Source organism: Pezoporus flaviventris, unplaced genomic scaffold (assembly GCF_033815535.1).
Source record: "Pezoporus flaviventris isolate CSIRO_AGI_PZ_B2104156 unplaced genomic scaffold, CSIRO_AGI_Pfla_v1 ptg000066l, whole genome shotgun sequence".
NCBI classification, from domain to species: Eukaryota; Metazoa; Chordata; class Aves; order Psittaciformes; family Psittacidae; genus Pezoporus; species Pezoporus flaviventris.
The window spans coordinates 20,276,519-20,304,351 of NW_026892614.1; the positions used below are offsets into that span (position 1 = coordinate 20,276,519).

Consider the following 27,833-nt stretch of genomic DNA (forward strand, 5'->3'; position numbering starts at 1 on the left):
GGGAAGAACGTCTGGTTGACTCAAAGCACCTTCTATCAATATTAATAATTTCTCTGTGTCCAGTGATGGTGACTATCACTGTTTGCTTTTAGAGATATGAATCTTGTTTAAGATACCCTGGATATGTGAAGTTAGTCACGTGGTAAGCTGAGAAAGAAACTGCTCTTTCTGAAGTGAGCCAGTGCTCGTGTTAGATTTCAGCTTAGTTACGTATGCCATATTTGTACTTTTTGGCTTTCCAATGATTATTAATAAGCAGAGTCACTGATGCAGGCTGTTTCCTTTACCCCTAATTTTCGCTTCCACCAAGCATCTTTTTCCAGGACTTTTCTTTTACTATTACTGCCCACATTTTGAAGAGTATTACAGTGACAAAAGCAGTCAAAGCCATGAGGAGAATTAAGAAGGTTACTTAAATAATGTTTGACATACTGGGTTTCAGTAAAGATTCTGCTGAAATTCGTCTATGAATAAATACAGTACTAGCAAACGTGAGAGGCTTTAAAATGGATGTTATAAAGGATTTTCATGTAGCAATCCGATTGCTAACCTACCCACCCCATTTCTGTGGCACCCAAAATATGAATGGAGCCTTAACCATGCATAGGAGACCTATGTTTATAAATGCCAAATAATGAGAACATTATGATTAAAGTGTAAATATTATAAGACAGCAACATAAAAGGATAGAAAGGGCAAAATGAGAGCCACACCACTACCTTATTGCTGACAGCTGCACTAAGCATCCATGCAATTGCTTGTAGGTGGATGCCTTTATTGAAATCTCTCTGTTTATATATTAATTATTTCTATAGAAAACACAGAATTATAACAGTGGATCTCTTAGTTACTGGATGAAAAGCAGGAGAAACACTGTGGCTACTTATCAAACAGAATTTAAGTCAAATCATATGCAAGTGATCACCAATGCAATAATTTTTCAAATGCCCAAGGTTCAGGTTTTTCAGAATCCCTACGTAGCTATTCCCACTGAAAGTCAAAGATGTTCTGATTAATAGTTTCACATAACTGTTAACCATTTCAGTAGTTAAAATTTTGAGGCTCCTATTCAGAGCAAAGCTCCTGGTAATTGAATACTCACTGAAGTATATTGTCACCTATCACCTATGCTTGCCCTATGCTGTTTGGGTCTCCGCTGCCCCTGCTCTGGCCTGGAGCCAGTCACCTCTGGCTCGGGGCATACACTCTCTCTTCCCCCAGCGGGTCCCTGGCAAGAACACATTTGCCACCCAGTGCCACGGAGAGATGAGGGGAAAGGTCTGCTCAGGACAGAATGGCATTTTTGCCAACCCTTCCCATCTCAGCAGAGTCCTGCCAGCTAAACTGCTGAAAATGGTCCGCTATCAGTGGAGTGATCCTAAAAGTAATACCTGTCTGATTGAAATCACAGAGATGGGGATTTGAGTCCAATATCTGTTGTATTTTGTGAGAAGGAAAGGAAGACCTATGTCCCCGGCAACTTGAGCTGTGTCTGGAAAAGACATTGAAAAAAATGATAGATCTGTCACTTCATAAGTCAGACAAAGGATGAGGTATAATAAATACCTGTGCTCATCCTCCTTCACTGAAGTTGTTTTTCATTTTGATTAGTGATTTTAAAAGCTCATTTCTTACTTTTCTGTTTTACTTCTAGGAAGGTTTTCCATTATACAGTCTCTATATACACATGAAAACAAAGATCACAATAAACCAATATATGCACTGAGAGTAGAACTTTCTTCTCAAATTAAATAATAGTGGTGATATAAACAGGTGAAAGTATTTTACCAAGGTATTAACAGCCTCAGGATCTGTATTAATGACAGGCTTATTCAAGTATGAAATGCCTACTGGCTTTTCTCCAAGGTATTTAAACTAATCAGATGCTAAGAATAAGGGAATAGTTTTCCTTTCACTCTCACTTCAAGACTTTCAAATTTTCATTGACTTTGATGATACCTGCTTTACACCAGGACAAGTGAGAGAAGCATCAAGCCAAAGTCCACATGTAGCAGCAGGTCTGAAGGTTGAGCTGAAAATAGTATTATTGACTAACCCAATTTTAGAATGAAGGATAAGTCAACCTATAATACTGACAAAAAAAAAATTGCATCCCAAGTATAGGTGGTTTCACTTTATTTTCGGCACCCATGTAAAGTCATTTCCTTCAAACTGACATTTGGCAATTCTGCATGAATTAAACCTGGCAAAAAAGCAAACCAAAAAAAACACCACCAAGTCATAAAATTTATATGTCTTTTCTTTTTTCTGAGCTTGCTAACAATGATTCATGTATTGCTCCAAAAGCTGATTGGTTTTGTGAGTTGTTTTAGCTCAGGGAGGGGAAATCTGCCCAAGGACACATTTTATATTGTAGGCAAATTCAAAGACATAAGATGCCCACAGTTTTGAAAAGGAATGTGTTGCTCAAAAGGTGAAACAAGGAAGAAAAGGTAACTTCCTTGAGCAATGAAATTAAAAAAGAACAACTTGCCAGTTCTCTAAATCTAATCCAGAATTTTCAATGGAATAAAAATTTGTTTTGATATATACAGTTGCACTTATGGACATGGTCAAGTGCTGGACTTGATTCTCCAGCAGGTTAAAGGTAGGGACTTAAAGGTAGGACTCTAAATATAGGTTAAAAGTTGGACTCTAATCTTAAAGGTCTTTTCCAACCTAAATGATTTTATTATTCTGTGGATTGTGTCTCTGGACTTACCAGAGATTGTTGTACTGAGACAAATAAACTGAGGACTTCTGGGCACACAATAAATGACCATGGAAAAATAAGAATGAAATTAGTATTGAAATTAAGTTGGTCATCTAGTTTAGTCCATTGCTCAAAATGCAGCAAAGTTCAAACTAAGACTAGGTTTTCTTTCACTGTTTCAAACAATCTGGCTCAGCATTTTGTGACAGGCTTTGTAATGTAGTTGCTGTTTGCCATTTTTCTCAAGTCATTCTGTAACACCCTAGCTTTATCTGTGTGGGAAAGGCATTGACCTGAAAGCAGTCTTAAACATGGAACATAGTGGTGTCCCTCTGTGCCTGAAGAAGGAAGATGATTAGAGATGTCTTTTGACAGATCACAGATGTGAAAGACTGCAGAAGGATTCTGGGTTTTGTGAAACTCAGGACTGAGCTGGGAACTGGTATTCTGTCACATCCCAACCAAGATAATACTCTGAGGATTAACAGTGCCCTCAGAAGCACCACACTGCAATTGCTGCCAAGATCTGTGAGACAAGTACAACATTACAAAAGAAGAAAGGGTTTTAACTGCTTTGACCTGCAAGAACTAAAAATGCACTGAAAAACTAAAAAGGATAAACAAGGAAGGGAGAAACTCAAAATGGTATCGCTGAACACTTGAACAGACTTGACAATAATGGGAAAACATTGGAAATTATTACTACAAGTATACCAAACCTTTTAAGCTTTCACGTTCCCATTCCCTTGGCATTTTCAATGACATTTCCTTGGCTAAAGCCTCAACTGTATTGTAAATACTCTGCAGTCACAGGTCATTTGAGCAACTCCAGTTTGGGCAGTGTTTGTGATTACTTTTAGAAGAGTGTATGGAATGAAATAATTTAAAATTGACTACATGAAGCATACTTTTGATAATCACATGTTCTCTGTACTCATGCTTGAATTTATCTTCCCAATTACAAACATTTCCAGATTGCTTCTGACTTGTCTATTAAAATATACTCGGTGCTAATCAAAACTGTGCATAACCTACTAATCATGCTGTCAGCTGCTACTAGCTCTGTGGATATGGCAAGATTCAGGAGAAAAAACCCTTGAATTATATGGTTATCTAACCTGGTATTTGTTGATGGGCTTATCATGTACGTTCCAAAAGGGCAGGGAAAAGGAATAAACTTAGGAGGCTTGGACAAATGTTACCAGGTGCTCTAAAACTGTGGTCAGCTTTCTGAATACTTGCACATGAGAAAGGGTAGGCAAATGCCCTCTCAAGACATGTTCCAGTGTGCTTTTCTAAGTAGGACCTAGGCGATTAATTTCAATTTACGCACAGTGAACAACTGAATGTAAATCAGAAAGCAGCAAATGCAGAACCATTTTGCAGTGTAATAAACCAAAAATTCTACAATTTTTGTTTCACTTGAAAACATTTCCTACCATTCTGAACTTGCTGTTTTGTCTTACTGAATTATTTCATTATTATTGATTTCCATGCCAGCAGCATTCACATGCTTAGAGAATTCTCAAGCAGTGTTTTACACATTCTTGCACATTCATGCACGCTCTCCAACACATAATCTTGCCTGAAATGTTCCAGTGGCAGTCAACAGGGCAAGAAATATTACTACTTTTATCCCTCATACTGGAAATCAAGACCTGGAGAGATCAGGGCTCTTATTAGGAGTTCTGCAACTCATTATGCACAGGTAAATTGTTACAAGCATGCAGAAGTCTCCTGTTTTCAGAGGGATTTGCATGAACATAGCACAGACTGCATGAAACAGGCTGCAAGGCCAGATCCCAGTTCATCATTTAATGTCACTCAGAGACGTAGTTATGTGCACAAAGCATGTGTCCAGCAATACTAACTTATTAAAGTTACTGAGAAAGAAACAAGAGGTATTTTCAATGCTGGTTTGTTTATTTGTTTGCTTGTTTTTCATTCAGCAGCTCATGGCTCACTAGTTATAATACTAAGCTTCTGGAATAATTGCATAGTGCCTGTTAAATACATGACAAACTGGGAAAGTGCTAGCTTCCAAAAAGCAGTTATCAATTAGTAGGGAAACAGCAGGGTGAGGGCGTGTACTAATTTCTCAATAAATCCTGATGGCCAGGCACAGCTTATGTTGGAATCAAAGATCAAATACTTTATTCTTATATTAAACACCAACAACAGTGGAATCTCAGAACAGAAGATTTTATTCTTTAGATCTGTATTTGTAAAGGCTCCTAAGCTGTTTTACAATTGCTGCTGAACATCAGTGCACTCAGATTGTTTTGCTGCTGCTCACAGAGTGAATGGGAAACACCTAGAGGTAAGAACCTGCTTCAAATCAATTTACTGTCTTATTAATGGGTAAGAAGGTAGAATGCTAGCAATGGTTAAAAGTCATAACTCTAGTTACTAGCTATAGCCACATGAAATTAGTCTTTCTATTCTTGCCCCATAGTCAATGAAGAGGGAGACCTTTAGAATATCAGCTACCTTCTTTTGTTGCAGTGGAGTGATGCACTTCACTTGTAAGAGAGAAGTAGCAGTATGTTTATTGATATAAAACCATGACTTAGCAAAGTTTGATAGTAAATGTGACAGTGGTTTAACAAGGCTCAGTGGCAAGGTACACTTGATTAGTTACTGCATAGAGGACAGGGTCAGACAAAACTGTCAGGGAGACCCTCCCATTGAGTCATGATGTTGCTGATTTGGGGCTTTCTAAACAAAGAATCATAGTCTAGTTTTTAAATGAGACACTTATTCTATGCAGGGTGCTCAGTGGAAGTCTCCACAAATCAAGCACACTGATGACTCTAAGCTATTTATACATTTTGAGAAAGAAATCAGTATCGATTGGTTGAGAATTATGCAATTTGTTCATTAACTAGTATGCCACCCCTTACTGGTTAGAGGTCCCTCTCATTTCTCATGCAAATCAGGCATGCAGGCTCAGTCTTTCTCTTCTCTTGAGTCAGTGGGCTGTAAGTCATGCTGCTCCTTCCAGAATTACCTTTTGTCTAATTACTGCCCATTTTCTTCTGGGTAGTCATCCAAGGGCTGGGGCCTGATGTTCCTTATTATCAGTCCTGACTCATTACTCAGAGAAGCAGGGTGTACGTTCTTTGCCTAGAGAAGACTTTGAATGTTATGTCAGATATCTAGCAGAGCTATGATTGGATTAGCATTGTTTTGGGAGATGTTACAAGCACCAGTAAGGTTCAGAAAAGACCCCCTTGTGTTCTAAACTTCTTTTCAGAGGCAAGTTTAGGTGCAGCTGGATCCAAATTTAATCCTAAACTTGGTCAACGGTGTATGTCTACAGGATTATATGTGTACAATCAATCTTTTATCTCAGTTAGCTAAGATTTCAACATTTAGCATTGTTATTAATCACAGATACTAATAGGGAACAAATCCATCAGATTTTTTTTCATGGAAAAAGCTGAAAATTCAAGTCATTTTTTCCTTAACAAAAATTGGAGAAGACACCAAAAAAAAAAAATATGCAGAAGAGAGATACATAAAATCTTAATGTAGATGATGATGAGTAGAGGTATAAAATATGCATATTCAGTTTCCAGGAGTGCCAGTGCCATACCCACAGCTGATCATGGTAAGACAGATACACTAAAAATGCTCTATGTGGTGCATATCGAATGTATGCTAATAATGCCGGTAGAAGAAATGCAGAGTCCATACAGCTCTGAAGCTCACTAGAAGTATGATACTTTACAAACCAATAAAAGTCATATTCTCTCTCTCCAGAATATGGATATATACCTCCGCAGGATGCATCTGTCAGTCTTAAATTAAGCCAAATCATGACACATGTGGGATTGTGAAGAAGTACTGAAATACACTATTATGAAAGGTACAGTTACACACGTATTAAGGATTAACTTTATTTCTGCTATCTTTTACATATTAAATGTAAATATATGCAAACACAGAGGTATAAGTGACGTTTACCATTCTATAAAGCTGTTCTACACATGGCTTTGTAGAATGACAGTATAGACTTTGAATGATACAAGAAGAGACAAATAAATGATGCATGTAGTGGCTTAAAATGAATTTAAGAAAACTGAGATATCTCCAAGTGGTTGAGAAGCTAAAGATGTCATCTTCTGAGACACAGGATTTCACTGGAGGTATAAGACAGAATCAAATAAGAGAAGTCTTCATTTGTACTAAAGGAAATCTCATTAGGCTGTAACATAGTACAGGAAAAAAAGAAGAATAAAAATGGCAAATTAAGAGATTTACTTTAAAGCAGGGGAAATGGGCTAGTAAAAACCAAAAGAACCAAAGGAAAGAAAGGAGAATTTGGACAACATCATGCCTTTAAAACATGAGGAGGAAATATGTTTTTGAGGCACTGGAGCTGAAGGATGAGAATGGAGAATCAACCTCAGAGCTTGGAAAGCAAGGACACTTTGGGGTTATTTTTTTTCCAGGCAGACAGCAACATTCAGTAGGTGAATTTGGGTTCTTCCAGATCTGTGTGCAACAGCAACTGGAAAGGCTGGCTGCAGGCAGCTGCAATACCTGTGTTCACAGGAAAAGGCAAAACTGCATGTGTATTTTCCATGCATCATATCAGGGGAATCAGCATGCTTCATTTCAGAAGCTGATCTCAGTGGTGCTCTGTGAGCAAGAGACATTTCTTCCCCTCCCAGAGTTTTTGCATTCACTGCCTTCCTCTGGAAGACCCTTCATCCCCTCAAACTCATGTCATCAAAGCAGTTTTCAATACTGACCTCCCTTACTCCCGTCATACTCAGTGAAGACTCTTCTGTCCATTAGTAGGTGGGCTTAGCCCAGTTTTTTGTCTGCTTTTTACCTAGGGTTCCTGTGCCTTGTGATTTTCCCTGCTCCTGGCAGAATGCTTTTGCTGTCTCAAGGGTTTCATCTGCACTAAACCATTTCTCTGCTGCTTCACACTGTCTGCTGCTCTGTCCCTAGCTATTCTGCCTTTTAAGCTATTATTGGTCTGTCTGCTCCTGATTTTGATCAATACTCAAGTCCTTGAGCCTTTCACTCACACCATATTTCTGTCTTTGAACCTCAGTCCTTTGTACCCTGTCTGATCCTGCCACTCTTCCAGCAGTGTTTGGAAATAATAAGTCCCTAACGGTTAACTGGTTGCTTTTGTACAGATATGGCTTGATCACACAAATTGCAAAACACAAAAGAGACAGTGCTTTTACCAGCGCTAGTAGGCAAACCCAAAGGCTGCACAAAGTCCCCCAAATCTTTAAGAAACTTTGTGACTTTCTAAAGAATCCAGTACCTCAGTTTCCTTGGTATCTTCCCTGTGTAAGGTCCTCTTTCTGTGCTTACATTTTATTATAATATTACTGGTTGCAAAAAAGAATTGTTTTCTTGATAAGGGGGAGAAGATAGGAAAGCAGCTAGGCTGCTAACGTGGGATACGGGTAACTCAGTTCAAGTCTTTTCAAGGTACAATTGTCCTCATGTTATTTTGTGTAGATAATGGTTTCTCTGTCCTTCCATGCAGTATGAAGGGATGGTCTTCTTTTCTCACCAAAGTTTTGTAAGGATGAATACACTGAAGGTTTTGAAGGACTCTGTCACTACATCAGTGTGGCACTATAAGTGCCTAAGAAACAAAGGCAATTTATTACTCTTACGCCAAATGCCTAACAGCTTTCTGGTAGCATTAAACATCCACGATTTCATCAGCTTTGTTTAGCTTATATTCTCTTTTCTTTCACACCATAATGGTATTTACATATTCCCCATGCACAATTAAAGAAATATGTTACAGTATCTGATTAAATGGAAAAGGCCCAGGTTCCTGCCTCCCAAGATAGGTCATTAGGGTGACATAGATTTAATTTGGCTTTAAATAGGGCTGTGGATTCTATAGGAAAGAAGAACATTTTGTAAATATTATTCATATTCTTAATGAATATACATATCATAATTTTGAGTCTTCTGATTTTCTTTCCTCTCAAAAAATGTAAAAAGTGTGAAATCCAGGAAAACATCTTGGGCAACACTCCAAGTCATTGCATACTTTCTATGAACATTCATTTTTTAAAAAGCTATTGGGACTTCATACAGGTAAAGGGGCTTCACGGCACAGCTGGTCACATCAGTGACCAACTGTGACCAACTGAGGCCACATGTTGGTGTCGACTTCTTTTGAATGTTCCTAAGAGGCTACTGGCCTTAGTCCAATACCTTAATTAAGAGACTTCTCATTTGGCTTCACAATATTATGAGGGATTAGTTACTCATACAGAGGTGCAGACCAAGTTAAGAACAAGCTGGGTTCTATACGCTTCATTTCTGAAGGTCTAAAACCCAACAGAAATACTGTTTAAAGCCTTGCTTTAACCTGCAGAACTATGTATATTTTCCCCTTAAGGAAGAAATTAAAAGGCTTCAGCATTTTCCCAAATTAAGCTAATGAAAACTTTGATCATGATTTAATTCACTGTGGGAGACCGCTATAATTTGATAGAGATTGATTGTTAAATCTCTGTCAGGCACTCATTTGATCTACAAAAGTTGTTAGATATTGCAAGTGGTCAGAACCACTAAAAGTATGTTTTGCATATGATATCCAAAAAAAAAACAAACCAACCCAGTGCACACCATCAAATGAAAAACCCTCTCATATCAGCTTTTCTCAGTGTAGGGGTTTTGATAAGTGCAGCTGAATTCCTTTAAAAAACTAAGAAAATTTAGAGAGGATAAAGTCTAGATCTTCCCAGAAATGGTAGTTTGTGTTTGTGCCATTTTTCCCTAATGGTCACAAGGAAGGCTGGTAATAAACTACAGTTTCTTCATACAACTGTTCCACTTTCATCACACACACATTGCGCTTTTTTTTTTTCCAGAAGGACAGATGAAATAAAAAAGAATTGACTGGTCTTGATAAAAATCGATCAATATAGCATGCTACAAGGACTTTGAAGTGCAATCAGCACAGAAAATATGTCTTACTTTGAATCTGCCAGCCTTGAGAATATCTCTTTAATTTTAAGCCACAGACATTTTAACACAATGGATAAAACCAGACATCTAAGTAACCTGAAAACTTAGCCTGGTAGAGAGCAACTCTAGGCCATTTATAATCACAAAAAAAGTAAATCCAGCAATGACTTCCCCAAAGACTTTGTAGATACTGAAGTCTTGTACAATTTTGTGCATTTTGATCATCATGTTTCATAGTGTAAGTCATCTGTCAGCTTTTTAGGAAGCCCTCCCTACAGCCTGCTATCTGTCCCATAGCAGCAGAAGAGGCTGTGATGACGACAATGGGGAGATGCACTGTTGGTCAGAGCTGCCCATGGGAAATGTTCTGAAACATCCACAGCATCCAAAGCTGGAACTTTTAGATTGGAGAGGTCGTCCCTGGAGGTACAATTTACTATTTATAAATCTGTCAAAATCTCTTAATAAGAAGGTTTGAGTACATCATTTGGAAAGACTTTTATAAAGAAAGATGAGTCTTTATAACGGCTTAGCTCAAAGATGTCCAGTTCACACAGTGCTTTTGGTATCTGCAGTTTCACAATATAAATGGCATTGAAAATGAGGCAGGGACATTTTTCTGCCTTTCTCCCTTCCCTTTTATTTGACAAATAAGTCTAGGGACAGGAAGTTTATGCTGCAGGCTTTATGCTCTTTAAGTTCTGCTCAGTTCATGGTGATAGCTGCTACATTTGAACAACTGCCTGCTGATCTCCCGTTTGCCCTTTGCTGCCTTTGATGGGACTCAGTCTCCCAGCCATGGCAGCGGCTAGAAGGGGCCAGGATAAACACACAGAATGGGTTTGGCAAAACTTCTGGGGTAAACAGAAAATCTCCCAGGCTCCCACTGCTCAAACAACCTGTGCAGCTATTCCCACTCTCTCAGGCATCCTCCTTTACTCCCTGCTGCCTGTCAGCTATGCACACAAACCATAACATTCCTGCATACCTTGCTGTTATCACAAACCTATCAAGTTCAGACACCTCCCATGAACACCCTTCCTACACCTCCCAAACCAGACGCTCTATTCCAGCAGCCCTAGCACCCTCTCTGATGTACTCATAACTGGCAAAGTTAGTGTTTATCTGTGTCTTTCCCTAATGCTGTTTGTGGAAGGGTAGCTTAACCATAAGATGAAATTAATTGGCATGTAAAATTATTTGAAAAATGCAGATTAGTCCATTAAATCATTTAAAATGTCATGCATAGTGCAGCACAAAATTTGGCAGGGACAAGGGATGATTATCACAGGTAGTCCGGCCAGCAGATGGCTTAGGAACACTGGCTCTAAGAAAAGGATGCTGTTCTTATCTCCTGGACTGTCTCTTTCCATGTTAATAAATAACTACTAGTTCAGAAATGGAAATGCCTATCAGTTCTTTTTGCTTCACTGCAGAGTGCATTAACATAACACTGGCATTTGCATAACCACAATGCTACCACATGCTTATCTCTGCAGGGTCATTTTAAACTTCAATGTTACTAAAGCTGGTAAAGGGAGGCTGACAAAGTGAGAGGTATTTTTAGTTGGAGAATAATGATGCCCATTTAGTTTCCACATATAAGCTCCTATGGAGTGTTTTCATAAATGTTAGGTTTAGCTAGGTGTCATGGTGAAAACTGTTTCTGTATAGGTGCAATTGTTCCTATACATTGCATAGTAGTTCAGGTGGACTGTGAGATGTGCCAATATTTCACCACGCTTTTTGTTCATACTCTGCTATTCCTTGGTGATCTGATGCATCAAGAAACATTTTATTTGCATTGAATTTTGCAGTTCCTAAGGGGATGGACAGTGCCTGTGTAGGAATGTGCACAGTGCCTTGTTAGAGAGCTGTGCTATTCCTACAGTTCAGGAAAAGAAACCATGAGCTATAACCAGATGGGCTCAACGTCAGAAAAGAAACTGGGGCATCAAGCAGGTGGCAGATGGAAACTGTCTGTAAGAAAGTCCAGATGGTCAGAGCTGCAAAAACACTGTGCTGGAAAGGCTGGGCCTCCATTCCAGGACCCCTGGCATCTGTATTTCTTCCTATAGTCTGCCTGAATTCAGTCTGTGTTCAGGCTGATCGTCAAAGAATCATGAAGATCTTCAAAGGAGAATCATGGTTCCTCATGACTGCTTGAGGTGGTGACCTCAAAAATGGGAAAAAGTGAGAAAGCCTTCTCAGGAGGACAAGTAGGAAGGAAAGTTGCCGCGGTGTTTGCCATCACAACACACATCATGGTAGGAGTGCAGACAGGTGTCAGCCTCAGATTTGAAGGTGGATCAGACCACAGTCAGAGCAGACACTACATACAGAAACTTGCTGTAGCCGTGCCTCATGCTGACAGATACTGTGGTTGCCCCTGAAGGAAAAACAGTGTTGCTTGGAGGCAGGAGGATAAGGTGAAGAGAGTCCAAAATGAGGGTTTTGTCTGAAAGAGGCAGTGTTTGCATTTCCTCTGATTAACAGAGCACGCATCTCACAAGCCGGTGTGACCATTACCACAACACTTGAGTTGACCTTCCCTGGAGTAGGTGCAATATGTGAAGTATCTTCAGCCATCCATACCCTCTAATATCTGTGGAGATACTCAAAACCTGAGTGGACATGGTCCTAGGAAACTTTCTGTCAGGGACCCTACTTGAGCTGGGAAATTGGACCAGGTGATACCTGGAGGGCCTTTCCAACCGCTACCTCTCTAATTCTTAGTTTTGAAGCAGAAATAAGGTACAGTGACAAAACACCATCTGCAACTGTTAAAAGGTTTGGAAAGTGCTTTGAAAAACAGAGTATTTCAAAGTGCCAGATGGTTAGCATGATGTTCTCACAGACTAGATTTATGGCATCATATATTTGAAATCAGACTTCTTTATGCCTGCCTAACTGAAAGTACCAGTTCTGACATCAAGTGCTCTACAAAAAGACAAATTACTTTTTATGCCACAGAGCACAAAATCTTCAAGTTCATTTCTAAAACTGGAATCTTGGATCGAAGTGAATATAAACCTCATTATCTCATTTCTTTCTCAACCTGAGCAGAACAATATTGTCTAACCTGCTATCACTTGGAAAATTTGAGAAGTCAGGATTGCACTAAGTATCTCTTTAAACAAAAGTTGTCAAAAAAGTAGTGGACTATGGAGCTAATAGAAGAAATGTCCATATAAAATTAATGTTCAATAGTATTTATGCTTAGGATTTATTCTTTCATCATATAATGTGCCATTAATATTTCTCTTTCTCCTAACTTGTTGCGTGGTATTTATCATGTAATGACTTCACTGAGGTGAAAGCAACCTCAGAGACCCTGTACATCTTTCAAGTCAGTTTGTGCATTGTTGTACTATTATTTTTTACTGGTCTAATTTAGAATTTTATCTAGCTTTATAGGCTTTCTGTAACTGCACCTAGTTTTAATTAGCAGTACAAACAAAAGGTGATGTCAGAGTTCTGGGATTTATTTTTTTTCATTAATCCATTCATAACAAGTATGTAAGTGACACTACAGGAGGAAAGGTCAATCTGATTGCTAACAGTTTCTAAGTTTTTTGCATGAAGTTAACCTTAGAAATCTTTGCACAACATATCAGCATGCTATAAACTATTTAATATTCTCTAGCTCTTTTTTAAAGTCTTCCTACTGACCCATCAGAGGACTGTTTTTCAGATTATCAGAATTTTCTCTCTCTGTGACAATTTCCATTCAAACCTCAAAAAAAGTATAGATGAGAAGTAAATACAAATGAAAAAGACAAGAATCTGAGGTAGAGATCAAATCTCACAGCGTAACAGGTTTCTTTCTCACATGCGACAATTATCATGACTGCTTAACCCTGGGACACAATAAAGGCTTTTAAAGTATTTTTAAATTATTGATTGAAAGGCAGCAAGGAGAAATGAATGGTTGAATACAACTTCATACTGCAAAAGTAACAGTAATTTAAACTGCGATCCACAAATGAATGTTTAAAGAAGGTATTTTACTGAGCAAGGGCTTGCAAACCAAGAAGGCAACCCCCAACCTGCAAGTCATTGATTTTTATGTCACTTTAAACACTATTTGTACCCATTGCACAGAATGACATACATGATCACTGCTGTCAGGCAGTAATGAAGTTTCTGTTCAACACACTCCTTGACATGAGAAAGTCAATGGAACAGCATTTGTCACAGGAAAATGAGATGCTACTAAATCCTTTGAGGCAGCATTTGACTGCTTCCTTACCCAAAGAAAGTGAACAAAGGAACCTGGTCTAATGAAATTGGACAAGGGCTGGTGCTGGTAAGGACTAACATATACACAGTTTTTAGAAGCAGCACTTTCTACTCTGGGTATGACTGAAGTTAGTATTACTTTGGGATTAAGCTTGGCAAATGAAGATGTTTTGGTGGTCTGTTTATTTCTGAATTCTGAAACGCTTTTGATGACAATAAGAAGGCTTGTGCATATCTAGGATATTCAGAGATATTCTCTTTCAAAAAGTGTTTTCCCTCATTACTCGATTCTCTGTTGTCCTTTTAAACAGTAGTGTTTGTGATCACTAAACAATATGTGCTGTTAATTCTTATTGTAGGATTGACGGTAACATATAATTAACACTAGGACTGTAACCTCAGACTTTATGTTCTCTTTTATCATCAATATCGATGCACTATCTATAACTAAGCTTAGGTCTATGAGTTACAGTTAAGAAATCCAAAGTCTAAACAATTCCTGGATTGTTCCCAGCCTACAGAGTAAGGAGGAGCACTTATTCCAATAAAGACTTTTACTGTATTTTCATTTTAGTGATCCTCTAGCTATGATAGGGTAAGGATTGTGATTGGAAGTATATTGTAAAAATCTAAATACACAAAAGGCTGTTTTATTTCATGATTTTTTGGAGTTTCCAGAGGCACATAGAAAAATTCTCAGAGTTATTGCTACTGTCTCCTAGTAGAAGATTTTCACTCAAGGATACAACTTAGAGTTAGGATTGTTGTTACATTTAAGCAATTTAAAAATCTCATAAAGATCAAAAACTCAGAAAAAGATCAAATTGAGTTTGGGCATTATATTCTGGTTTACAATAGCCTTTGACGTGCTGAGAGTAGTAACATTAGTAAAAGGATGCAATTAAGGTCAGGGATTGTAAAACAGAAAACATCAACCACCCAATAAACTGAATGGCTCTGCACATACTGAAAAGATAGAAAGAAAATACGTATAAGAGTAAAGCCAAGCCCTTAATCATACTCATTTACATGGAGTGACTGTAGTTTAACATAGAGTCAGGGTTCAGGCTTTGGATCATGTAACAAAAAACTGTACTTGTTGCTTGGTTAGTTAATGCCTTTGGCATTGGAAAGAAAGCTCATAAGTGCCAGTAATTTTTTTATATTACCATATTATTTGATTTCTTGGGCATCTTGGCTAACTACTAAATAAAAGATGACAACAGAATGAACTCAGGCATCGGTCCCTGAATCATATCTATGGCTTATCAGCAGCTTTTTAACTCTTTCCTGGCCTGCTCCAAATAGCACTCTTCAAGAGAAATTTCATGTGTGATTTTAGAGATAGATTACTTGACATGCAGATCCCCAAAGGACCCTCTCCCTTCAAAACCATCTCAGCCTTTTCACCCACCCCTGCTTGCACTCTTGAGCCCACAACACATCTTGCATTGCTGATATAAAAGCACCAGCTCTAAACATTTCTATTGCTAGCCTAAAGAGTAACAGTCCTTAAACAGAAGGCACATAGCTACATGTACCTAATACTGATAAAATTTTGCTACTAAAATCAGGTCAGCTGCTTAAATCTCAACTGAGTCATTGGGAGCTTTGAACATTTTTAAGGAAGAATCTTATGGGAAAGACCCTGAAAAGTCTGTCAGATTAATATGATAGCAAAAGCTGTGTGAAAATATGATAACTCAAAGTAATTCAGTGGAAAGCATGCCCTTAAAACAAGGATGTGACTGCTTAAATTATTCTCTTGGTTTAAATGCCTAGAGCACCTCAGAAATGCCCCAAAACTCAATTTCAACAAAATCCTTCCTTGCCCCAATAAGTTTATTTTGAGATGTCCGGAGGCAGCAAAGAAAGCTCTGCACTGAACGAATATAAGGGGAAAAAGAATAAAACCTGGACTCATACCTCCAGTGCTTAATACAGATAGAAGACCTCGAGATTACCTAGAAAAAGGCTAACCCAAAATGTGACCTTCTTAAATGCCCTAAATACTTTCATCTGGGAAAAAAAAAAAAAAAATCCTGCATTTGCAATACTAAATTCATTTAAAAAAAAAAAACCACCAGAAATTTAGGTGGATGCCTGAGGTATTTTTTAGTGTGTGATCCCTTTTCCATTTTTCATAGGTGAAGAGAGTATTGAAATCACAGTGGCACAGCTGCAGCAAAGCTACTCCAGTAGCACTAGCTAAAAAAACACCACCATTTATAGATGCATTGTACCTGTTATTGAAACCCCCCACATTTAAAGCAAAACTTAAGTATGTCAGAGTAACTGCTCCATGAAATCTGTCCTCAAATTCTGTCTCATCAGACTACAAATTGCCTTTATTTTGCCATACATGGAAATTCAGCAGAATTAGTCTGTATGCTTGAAGAAAAAAGATTCAGAAATATTTGCCAGACAGTCACCCATTTCAGCACTCCACTATCCTTTTTTTATGTTGAAAACTTTATTTCTGAGCCACAAGTACAAGCTGTATATCCAGAACCATATATCAAGACACCGTACAGTGAGAGAAACCTCTAATTTTGCTATGCTGCCAAGCAGCATCTCTAACGCAGTTTGGTGACAGCAGTAGTAGTTGCTCAGGAGGCTGATAAGGGGAATGTATTTTTCAGCCTTTTGGAAGGTAGTCTTGAGATGCTACATTTGCATAGTGATAGAAAATCTTTAATCATCGGATGACTGTAGGCTGTTGGTACCATATGTGACAAAGGTTGGTTTTAATAAGTTGCTGTTGCACTGAGTCCTCCACTACGGCTGCAGCAGAAATACTGACGGCCAAAGGATCATTGAGGATAAAATATCCATGTGCCTAGAATCCACACTGTAGATCTTCAGTATCAAAGCTGAGTTTTGATGGAGCAAAATAAAGGTTCTTCCATCATCAGGTTCTGCAGGACAGGGGCTCGCCAACTGAGCAGAGTATTATGATGGCATAAGGCATTAATTTTAGCTTTTTATGCATGGATTTCACAATACATTTTCAGGCATCCATGTTCACAAATATGAATAGTTACCCTAGTTCTGTGAATATGCTACCAGAGCTGTACCCTTTAAGCCTTCATTGCCCATATATATGGCTAGAAGGCTGCCTAGCTTTGTAGGTAAGCAGGACAGAAAAAAATCTGTGCATACATAGTCCATACTGAATAAGCAAACTTTTGTGATTTAATAACAGGCTGAGCAGTCAGTTTTGTACTCATCTGAAACCTTCAGAAATGCTGAGCAAGATGTCTAGCTCTCTAGACTATTTTATGCTTTATGAAAACAGAAAAACACCCACCTGCTTGCAGCTGTCTGCATGTCAGTGTGGCAAGTTCACTTCTGTTGAGAATCAATAAAGTCTTCAAGCACCTAGCTCAGGACTTTTGAGATATACACTGAGAAGATTAAATAAGCAAAGCATATTTTTACTCCTTTTCTTCTAAACCGAGGAAATATTTTAAACTTTAATTATTGCAGCTTCGCTACCACCCACATATGGGAGCTGTAGTCATCCAACAGAGGATTCTCTGGAGAACCATTTCCAATGCCTTTTTGGGCAACTCCCATTTCACTGTGTATTGCAGAGGAGGTATGTATTTGTGAGGTTTCCCCTCCATCTCTCTCTACTGTGCCATTTACCTGGGGCAATAGCTGCCTGGCACAGGGAAGAACTCTGAGAAGTTTTACAGCAGTTCTGAAACTGCTGGTAAGTACTGTAAGGTCTCAGTGGTAACACATTTTCATACGCAGACCCAACAGAGTCTACTACACATATCCATATTTACCTACTTAGCTACTTAGGGGCTTCTTCTCCTCAGCTCTGCTTGCCCCTCCTTTTCCTCTTACGTTCTCTCCTGTTGCCTTTCTCTCCTTTTCTGTCTCATCTTCCCATCCTGTGAAGCACTTCCTTCTGCTCCGCTCACCACACTCTTCATCGTGAATGACTGACTTCTGAAGTCATTGTTGCAAGCAACCCTAATTCATTCTGTGTTGACTGCACTGAGAATTAAGTCAGTTGTAAAACTCTGTGCATAATTTCCATCTTTGCTGTAATTAAATGTAATCTTAATGTAAATGTTATTCCCACTGTGTTACTTATTCATTTTCCTTCCATCTTAAACTATTATTTTAAGAGGCAGAATACATATAACTTCAATATAATTTATTCAAAAGCTAGCTGACCTATTCACTTATGAAACCCCTCAGTTTTCAGGCAAATTCATTATTTACAATGAAGCTGTCTCGCAAATATTTTTCTTAATAATGCTAGGTAGCCCTCTCAAAGCTATTTCAATTCTGTCTCTATTCTCACCCTTTTTAGTTCAACTTTCCACTTTACTTAGAAACTATTTTGTTTTGTTACTGATACTTCCTAGTATGAAACAAAATAGTCACAGAAGAGACATTGACCTTTTAAATATCAATCCTTGAACTACTTTTCTATAAACTAACCATATTTTATCAAGGTTTGGCCAATGCATTTGTTTCCCACTTTTCTTTTGATCATGTGGGAAGGGCAGAGGACAAATCCTGTGTTTCCTTCTTCATGTGAAACAACATAGCCATTAGGTTAGTGAGAAATCCTATCCTACAGGCTTCTTGCAGCTCCTGGCCCCGAAGTTCCAACATAGCCACAAAAGTGATCCATCTTCAACCAGTTCAGCTAGCCTTGTTTTGAGGAAAGCAGAGGTGGCCATGAGAATACCCAGGCAAACACAGGAAATGAACTTCAGACTCTTGTTTCCCACAGAAATTAGTCCTGCTACATGCCAGTGGGTGATTTAAAGTGTCTGTTTCTTTTCTTTCCAACTGTGTTTTGTAAGACAGCCTTTGCTGCTTCTGGTTCCAGAGGGATTACAGTCCTATCAGTATGTTTCACATTCTGTGAAGGTACTTTGTGAGAACATTTTTCTCAGGAGGCTGAAAATGTCTTTTTATTTTTTCACTCCAGTCAGATGTAATTGGAACCTTATGGGATTGAAAGAGCTCATAATCAACATTGGTCTACAAGAGACTTAAAAACACATCATGATTAAGCTGAGTTTCAGGAATAATCTAGGATGTTTCAAAAATTATCCTTCAATGTTTACTTGCATACAGCAAAGATAAAAACAAGCCAACAGCAAATTTAAACCTCAGCTCTTCCCTAGTTATCAATCTGTCTTACCATTGTAGGGTACCTGTTTACTGGGAACAGCCTTCTTTTCTTGTTCAAGCTTTCTTCTCCTCACTACAACAGAACATTGAATATTATTCTGCAATGCCACGAGCGTTTACAGATATTTTTATAGTAGTTAAAACAAAGAAAAGAAAATCCTTCTGTGACCTGTACCTTAAATCAAGGAGAAGGCCCAGAAGTTTCCAACGTCTTCCTTTATTGAGGAAGAGCAGTATTTTACTATATGGGACAATGAGGAATGATGCAAATAATCATATCTGTTTCAAATCAAAATGAAAATATTTCCACAATAACAGAATAGGGAATAATTTGTAATTACAATAGTCATAAATATTATATACAAGTTTCCAGCAGTGCTGGAAAAACCAGCAGTGGATAAACCCAGTAGGCTGGGAATTTACTAGCACTATGGGAGACATGCGTTAAAACTTTCATGTACTGTTATGATATGCCATAATTACTTAGAGAAGAACACTATTTCTTTACAGACAATTACTCCCACTTCAAGTAGCCTTAGGCTATTGAAACTAGCAAGGAGAACTCTGTAGGTGCTGGGTGTAACCTGGTGCTGCACAGGTTTCATCACTAGCCCTGAGGAGCTCCATAACACAAATGACCTTATGGCCTTGTGTACTCACTACCCAAAGGAAACTGATGGTAGGGGCTTTGGTGAGCATCACTCACGTGCACCAGTTTACAGCACATGTGTTGGTGGTGTGCAAACACCTGAACAGTCAGCTTTTTAAAATATTTGTGACAACAACGTTGAATTATCTGTATGTATTTTGTCCACTAATTGTCTCTAGAAGCTGTTTTCCATCCATGTGCCATTAATAAGCTATGTCTGGAAGTAAATTATTGGGTTTCATGCCATATAGTCGTTCTAAGACATGCTCTGTTGACATACTGATGTTATTAATTTAGGCCTTAAGCTTAATTACATTACAGCCATGGGACAGTGGCTGAAGTAACTAGACACAGCTGTGGTCAAAATCTTGACTCAGCAATGTGAGGTTAATTAGGTAGGACTATAAAATTAGTGAGTCTGATAAAGAAGTATTGTAATTTAAATGCATATTTTTTCTTTTAAGTGGCAGTTCAATGACTTTGGAAAGGAAAAGGCTCAAGAGAGCTACCCATTATATCAGCTGAATATCAGACAACCTAGATCCTGCCTCAAACTTGTTTGACCACAGAAGTCAAACACAAGCACGTAGTGTCAAATTTAACAATCAGTGAAACTGTTCCTGCAGAGCAGTGGGAATGCAGTGCCAAATACATGCTTGCTCTCACCCTCAGAAGCCCAACATCTCCTGCCACCAGCATGGGCTAGGACAGCTGCTACGTACAAGAGCACTTTCCAGACCAGTTTCTGTGAGACTTACTACAACATATGCAAAGAAAACAGTTAGATATATGTATGGTTACAGTACAGAGAGCTATTGCCTTACGAGTCTTGATTTTCCTGTGCTTATAAAGTATCTGGAAATACTCAGAGAAAAATTGTAAGAAGCAGTGCAAGATAATCCTTGTAAGCATTGACAGGCAGAAGAGGGGTAGCATTGCCATGATTTCTGCAGAACCCAATAGTGTCAGCTCATGTCAGAATATTCTGCTTACTCCCACTTAGTTCTTTGTTGTATTATAACATAACACAATATTTCAGCTGTTTTCCCTCGGGGTACACCTAGACACATTTCAGAAAATTTAAATTCAATGCTTAGTTTCCTACCTCTTAAAGGAAAAATTGCTCTCTCTTTCAACACGTTTGCCAAACTTACCTCAGAAATTTGTCTAAGAAAGTCATCAAAGGGTAGAGCGGTGTCAGATTTGTCCATGCAGAAGGCACTGGATTCAAGGACACTTGTCTCCAATAAAATTATAATAAGAGTATGAAATAAATCACCTAATGGAACACCTGTTTTATACTGAGCTACAGGAGGCTAATTAGGGTGTTGGTAGCTAGAAATTATTTGGAACTTTATTTGTGCTAGTATTACCTACAGGGGAAAAACATCGGAAAAGGGAATAATTGAAACTTCTAACTCTTGTTGCAGTCATTCAGTAGTCTGTCTGCCTACTTACCTGCAATGAGAAATGTAATCCCTGGAAGACAGTATCTGATCACAGTTCACATGCATTACTGTATATTCACTGCATCTAGAATGAGAAGCAGAAGTAATATGATTACCCCAAAATATCCTGAAAGTGTAACAGGATAATCACTAAGAGTAGTTTAATTCTACTTCCCATGTGTTTTTACTTGCCGTCCAAGATGATGCCGAGGCACTTTTTCCTGAGAAAAAAACATGGTTTCCCTGGAAGATCTATTTGAATTGGGTACCATTAGGGACCACTTCTTCCTCTACAGCTGACCAAAACCTGGTCATTTCTCTGGACACACAGAGCATGAGCATACCCCCTCTCAAAGGATAGGAATGTACACACAGAAATTCATGAAAGCATGCTATAACCTGAAAACTAGTATATTTTAGAGACTACTACAGAACATATGTGATTGACAAATGCATCCAAAATTGTCAAGTTTAACAAAAAGCAAACTAATAAACCAGCAGGAAATAAACAAACTGTGAAGGAAAGAGAGGCCCACCTTAACTTCTCTTTCTGAATCACAAACAGCTGAAGTTGTTTGTGATTGCAGAGAAGACAACATATTTGTTTCTTTTCCTGCTACAATTCAAATTACCAAATTGTAGATAAGGCAAAAGTACTACTAACCAAATGGAAACCAATACATTCTATCTTAATAGTCAGTCAGCCTGTGTGCCTAATATTTTTCCGTAACAAGTACTGGTACTGACAATGGAAGAGTATTATTGTAGGGGACCTAAAATTACTGTTTTTTCAACAGTTAGATGAATACATTCTAGTCCAAAGAGAAAACTTTACTCTTCAGGATTAATCAATGATATCAGAGTAAAAACATGGTCTTTGGTAAAGAAAATAATACATAAATAAAAAAGCTTACACAGGCTGCACACAGAAGAAGAATTAAGTCAGATGAAGAAAAAAATCCCCATTAGTTTTTCCTTTAATCTGGCTGCAGAATTCTGACACAAAGTTCCTGAGAACTGACAAAAATATAGATCACAAAGGTAATGAAAATACCTTCCTTTCTTGTAACCTAAGCTCATTGAATCAGCTGAACAAAACCCAACAAATAAACAAACCAACCCAAAAACAACAACAAAAAAACAAAAAAAAAACCACAAAAAGGAAATTACCACAAGCAAGCAAAAAAAAAAAAACCAAACAAACAAACCAAAAAAACACTTAAATTAAGATCAATTCAGCCAGAAAGCAACAATTCTTTTTTTTTTTTTTTTTGTTAGCTGAAATGACACACTCCCCTGGAAAATTTCAGGGTTGTAGTAAGTACATTTTCTGCCCCCAAAAAACCAAGGAAGTAGCAATGCCTGGGCTTTGGTCATAAAGCATATCAGATACCATTGTAACAATTTTATAGTACAGATGATTGAGTTACAGCCTCTAGGAATCTTCCTTTTTCAATTACTGGTATAGATATAACAAAAATGTCCAACGATCGTTCACATATAAGCTCAGCGTTCTGGAAAGGCAGTCTGCACTTACTACAAAGCTGACTTGCTGTGCTAGTGTACTACAGTGGACTAATTCATATGGGTTAAGCACACCTCTGTTTCTCTTAGTAAACAGTCTCAGAGAACCACTAATTCCATATAATCCTTCTCATGACAAAAAAAAAAAATTAACTTGCTCAAAATTAAACTCATTCTCTTTCAGAGACACAGACATATTTTTAAAATTCATGGGGATTTTTTCCTCAATTCCCTTTTAAATAATGAATGAGACTTGCTCTAGGTGATTTTTCTGGAGTAACAGATACTGACATTCTAATACCCTGAACTTGTAAAATATAATACTCTAAGATTCAGCTGAGTCTTCACTGAGTTTCACCCCCTTCCTTTGAGATGGACACTGCTTGAATCACTTGACTTGTTCTTCCTGTTATACAGTGTTCATACTTTTCTAACACTTTATTCCTTTTAGAAACTGACTTCTTAATGTGTGTTTATATTAAAGACTCCTATCATGTCACTATAAAAGAACTATTTTGTTGCCCCTCTCCAAAACTGGATTTCTCCAACTTATTGAAAATTTCTGGTGTTAATTTAATTAATATTGTTTCGGTGGAGACTAGACTTAGACATGTTAGATGTTATTTTATGGTAAGGCAATGTATACATTAGCAACATATACGCTGATGTTATACAATTGCAGTTTGGATGAAGTTTTATCTAGGTTTATGTTTTCCTCCATTGTATTTCGCAAAACTATTATCTAAGCTTTAAAATAAAAAAACATACATCTGTAAAAGAGAAAAAAAATAAAGTAATGATACCCTTTTAGAATACCTTTATTTTCTTCTTCTCCTCTGTATGTGTTGGTTTTAGTGTCAGGTTTCTTTTTTGTTCCTATCACACAAGAAGGAACAGCTCTGGGAACAGAGAAGTAATTCTGCAGTGCCTGAATGTGAAAACTTCCCTCCACATCTCATCTGACCTCTAGAAATAGCAGGCTATTTCTGTCAAAGATTACAGTTCAATTCAGCCTTTCTTAATCTTAGTGCACAGCAACCAGAGCACTGCAGGTCAAAGGGAAAATCCAGACATCCCATCATGTCCCCTAAATGGAAAAGATCAGACTGACTTGTGCAGTGGGACCCAAAAAAAAGGCGTGAAGGACAGAGAGAAAAAACAACAAAAGCTGGTGCCATTGCCCCACCCCTTTAAAGCTTCTCAAGATGTTCTGAAGAGGCAGCTAAGGGCTAGCTGGCAACCCAGCTGCTCTGTATCAAGTGGAGAATGAGAAAACAGAAGAGATATCAAATACGTAAACAGTGCATTTATATTTCTTGAGATGTAAATATCTTTATAAAGCTTGTTGTCCAAAAGTTGAAAACCTAGCAAAGGACAGTAATGAACATCTTCAACACCAAACCACTAAATTAAATATGACATTAATGGGATCCATTTAAGGTATTTCAGCTCTGCTTTGATGGCCATTTTAATTACATTGCCACTGTGCTGAACTGCAAAACTGCTGACAGCATCAGAAAACCAGGGGTTGCAATACAGAACCTCAGAAGATGTTGCTAGATCCCAGTTTACATGTATAATTAATGAGATATGTCTCTCTCTGGGCACCTCTTACAGGAGTGTAATTTGATTCAGGTGTCAGGCAAACACATGGGTACTCACTGGCAGTTCTGGCCTATGATCTGAGTACAAGGGCCTTTTCCTCTGATGGGCTCCAGCACTATGATGCTACGACTGATGTGACAGTCTCTCTATGATTACGGCCAATAGGTAACTGGCCTGTTGATTTAAAAGTCAGATGTTTGTTGCTGGATGTGTGGTGGGTAAGAAGGTTAGATCAATTTTAATGGCAAGAAGGGGAAGGGTTACAAATACCTCTCAAAAGCAATTAAAATTCCGTCAGAGCTAAAGCCTTCCACAAGAAATAGTATCCCATGCAGTTTGTTTGATCTCATACGTAGGACATTATTCCTTCTCTAGCTTTCTAGAAAACTACAGAAGTTAAATTCTAGCTTCCTTTAAACATGAAAGGAAAAAAGGAAGGAGAGTAATACTTCTATGACTGCATTACATGGATTATTTAATGGTTTCTAAATGATAGGAAAACCAAAACGTAAATAGCTTAATACCTCACAAGGGAAGCAACACCATAACTTCATCATTTCAAGTATACGTCTAGTCACTAACCCTTAAGAAATATATGCACATATTGCAATTTACCATATAATATTTTACTGTCAAAAAAGTTTTGAAGTCAGTCTGGCTTTAAACAGAATTTGCTCCCCCTTCCTCTGTTACCCAGAAAGTTCTGGTATTGGCAGTTCATAGGTGATAATTTTATGGTAAAGAAATAAGCATGGTTTAAGGAACAACATCTTCCTCCACAGACACACAGAAAAGCAAAGATCAGCTCAGTGGTAAATGAGAAAGAGACTGAAAATAAAAATAATAATTTCAGAGAGTCACTTATACCCCTAGTGCTGTGCCTTGTACTGTCATTCAGAATCAGGAAAGGCTCAGTAGGAATTATGTACAAAGACTTTTGGAGACTAATGCTGGCCATGCAATGGAAATGTTCAAATAACATCTTGAATACTATTTAATTGGAAAGAATGATGGAAATACACACGGTCCTTAAATTCGAGTGAGAATCAAGTCCATTTCAAATGCAGCAGTAACTTCAAACTTCCCTTCATTATTGTCTTATGGAAGATACTGGGCAAAACATCCAAAATAAGTAGCAACATAGAGAAGTTAGTCTGGAAAATGCCGTTAAACTTGTCTCATAAACCAGAAACAAACAAAAGGGTCAGCAAACTGAAAAGCTGGAAATGAGAGACAATACAAAGAAGTTACCGACTCACTTTTAAATACAATGCTTAATTAAACTGTGCAACTCCTTGTCATAAGATAGAATCATAGAATAGTTAGAGTTGGAAAGGACCTTAAAATCATCTAGTTCAAGCCCCCCTGCCATGGGCAGGGACACCTCACACTAAACCATATCACCCAAGGCTTCATCCAACCTGGTCTTGAACACCTCCAGGGATGGAGCATTCACAACCTCCCTGGGCAACCCATTCCAGTGCCTCACCACCCTTACAGTAAATAACTTCTTCCTTATATCCAACCTAAACTTCCCCTGTTTAAGTTTGAACCCGTTACCCCTTGTCCTATCACTACAGTCCCTAATGAAGAGTCTCTCCCCCAACATCCCTATAGGCCCCCTTCAGATACTGGAAGGCTGCTATGAGGTCTCCACGCAGCCTTCTCTTCTCCAGGCTGAACAGCCCCAACTTCCTCAGCCTGTCTTCATACGAGAGGTGCTCCAGTCCCCTGATCATCCTCGTGGCCCTCCTCTGGACTTGTTCCAGCAGTTCCATGTCCTTTTTATGTTGAGGACACCAAACTGTACACAATACTCCAGGTGAGGTCTCATGAGAGCAGAGTAGAGGGGCAGGATCACCTCCTTCAACCTGCTGGTCACGCTCCTTTTGATGCAGCCCAGGATACGGTTGGCTTTCTGGGCTGCAAGCACACAGAAAGCCAACCATATACAAACAGCTATTCAGGATTTTGATGAAAGAATAAGGCTTTTGTCATTAACTAAGTCCCATAAATCTCATGACATAAATCAGAGTATCATCCACATATAAGGAAAGAGTGAAAAACAGAGTAGAGTGCCCAATATGTATGACTGAATGAGATCTGTGCAATTTACTGGCCTGAGTAGCTCATTATTGTTTCTTGCCCTTCAGTAAGGCCCACAGCCTGTAGCAGTCTCTTCCACAAACCTGCATTCAGTGGTGTTTTTATGTTGTTTAGTATTTAAATTCAGGCCTGGAGTGCATTTGTGAAACAAATGTCCCTATCATCTCCAGAACACCACCATACACCTACTTCTGTGACTAGTGACACAAAAACCCTATTTTCATGGAGTGCACTTGGCAACACTTTGCTGTGGCTGCAAACTTTTCATCTCAGCTCCCCCTATCATATGAACAGACTTCAGATAACAGAAAAAGACATGATGACAGAGGCTCTTCAGAGCAGATGGCGATGGGGACCAGTGAGAATAACTGCTTAGCATGCTACAGGCAGCAGGTTAAATGCACCCATATCGGGTTAAGAAAGGTAGCAATCTGTTGGATATATACTGGGACAGGAGCTCCAGCTTTTGCAAATCTCACATCAAAGATCTTGTTTATAAAAGACAACACTGTCATCTCGCTAGCAACTTACCAAATACCACAAATCTGGTTAGTCTATTGGCCCCTCTCAGCTACTCTTTTGTCTTCTCTTTCACTATTCATTACCTTTCTTCTTGTTCATTTGCATGTGCTTCTGCCAGAAGCCTCCCTGATTTCTGATTTTCTTGCCTCTTTTCCATTCACTATGCTTCTGCAGAAGATGCAGAGATAAAGGAAAAGTGTGGTGTACACAGGTCACTACAACGTGACCCTCAGAAAGAAAGGGAAGTAGCTGTTCACTTCAAGAAGGGAGCAGTAGTTACTGAGCTGTGATGAAAACTGAAGTAAGAGCTTGAATTGCCTTGTAATATTTAAGATTAAAGAATTTGTGCACATCAATTGATATTTTCCTTAGATAAACCCCTAGATCCTTCACTTAAATGGTTTTGCCTTACCTCTTCATCTTTCCAAATCCCTCCCATTTGAGTTCTCCTGTCTTCAGGTCTGTTGGATAAATAAAGCATCTAAATGAAGTGCATTATAAACCCAACCAAATATCACCTGAGTTACTGAAAGGAGTAAGATGTATACAAGCATCAGACTAGCAGCTCAAATTACCATTCAGTTAAAAGCTGTGTACATTATACCATTAATGTAATTTATTTGAACACTTAGATCCACATTTTTACCCACATCTCAGCCTGGAAGAGGGTTTGCTAAAAGAGATGAACCAGCATGGAAGCATATCACATAAATCCTTACATTATGGCAGTAAAATATTTTAGATTTGAAATAAACTGTCACCATCATTTAAAAGGCAGAGCAAAATGCAGGCATCAGGCTGCCATACTTCAGATTTCTTCAGTACATAGCTTGGCTATTTAAACTAAAACTTTGCTATTACTTATTTTGCTTTCTTTGATTTAAAT

At 38.3% G+C, this 27,833-nt stretch overlaps 1 protein-coding gene and 1 long non-coding RNA gene across 3 annotated transcripts in view; both read right to left on the reverse strand.

The window, feature by feature from the left end:
• Nucleotides 1-27,833, reverse strand: part of FBXO30 (F-box protein 30) — a 322,115-nt gene that overhangs the window by 156,101 nt on the left and 138,181 nt on the right. The gene's annotated exons all lie outside the window — the stretch shown is intronic.
• The window catches only part of LOC133278300 (uncharacterized), a 33,951-nt gene continuing 12,396 nt past the window's right edge, over nt 6,279-27,833 (reverse strand). The window contains exon 3 of one of the 2 annotated variants that reach the window (XR_009746505.1): nt 6,279-7,261. This is a non-coding gene — a long non-coding RNA (uncharacterized LOC133278300). Of the gene's footprint in view, nt 7,262-8,559; nt 8,601-27,833 lie in introns of those variants that run through there. The other variant, XR_009746506.1, reaches the window with a different exon arrangement.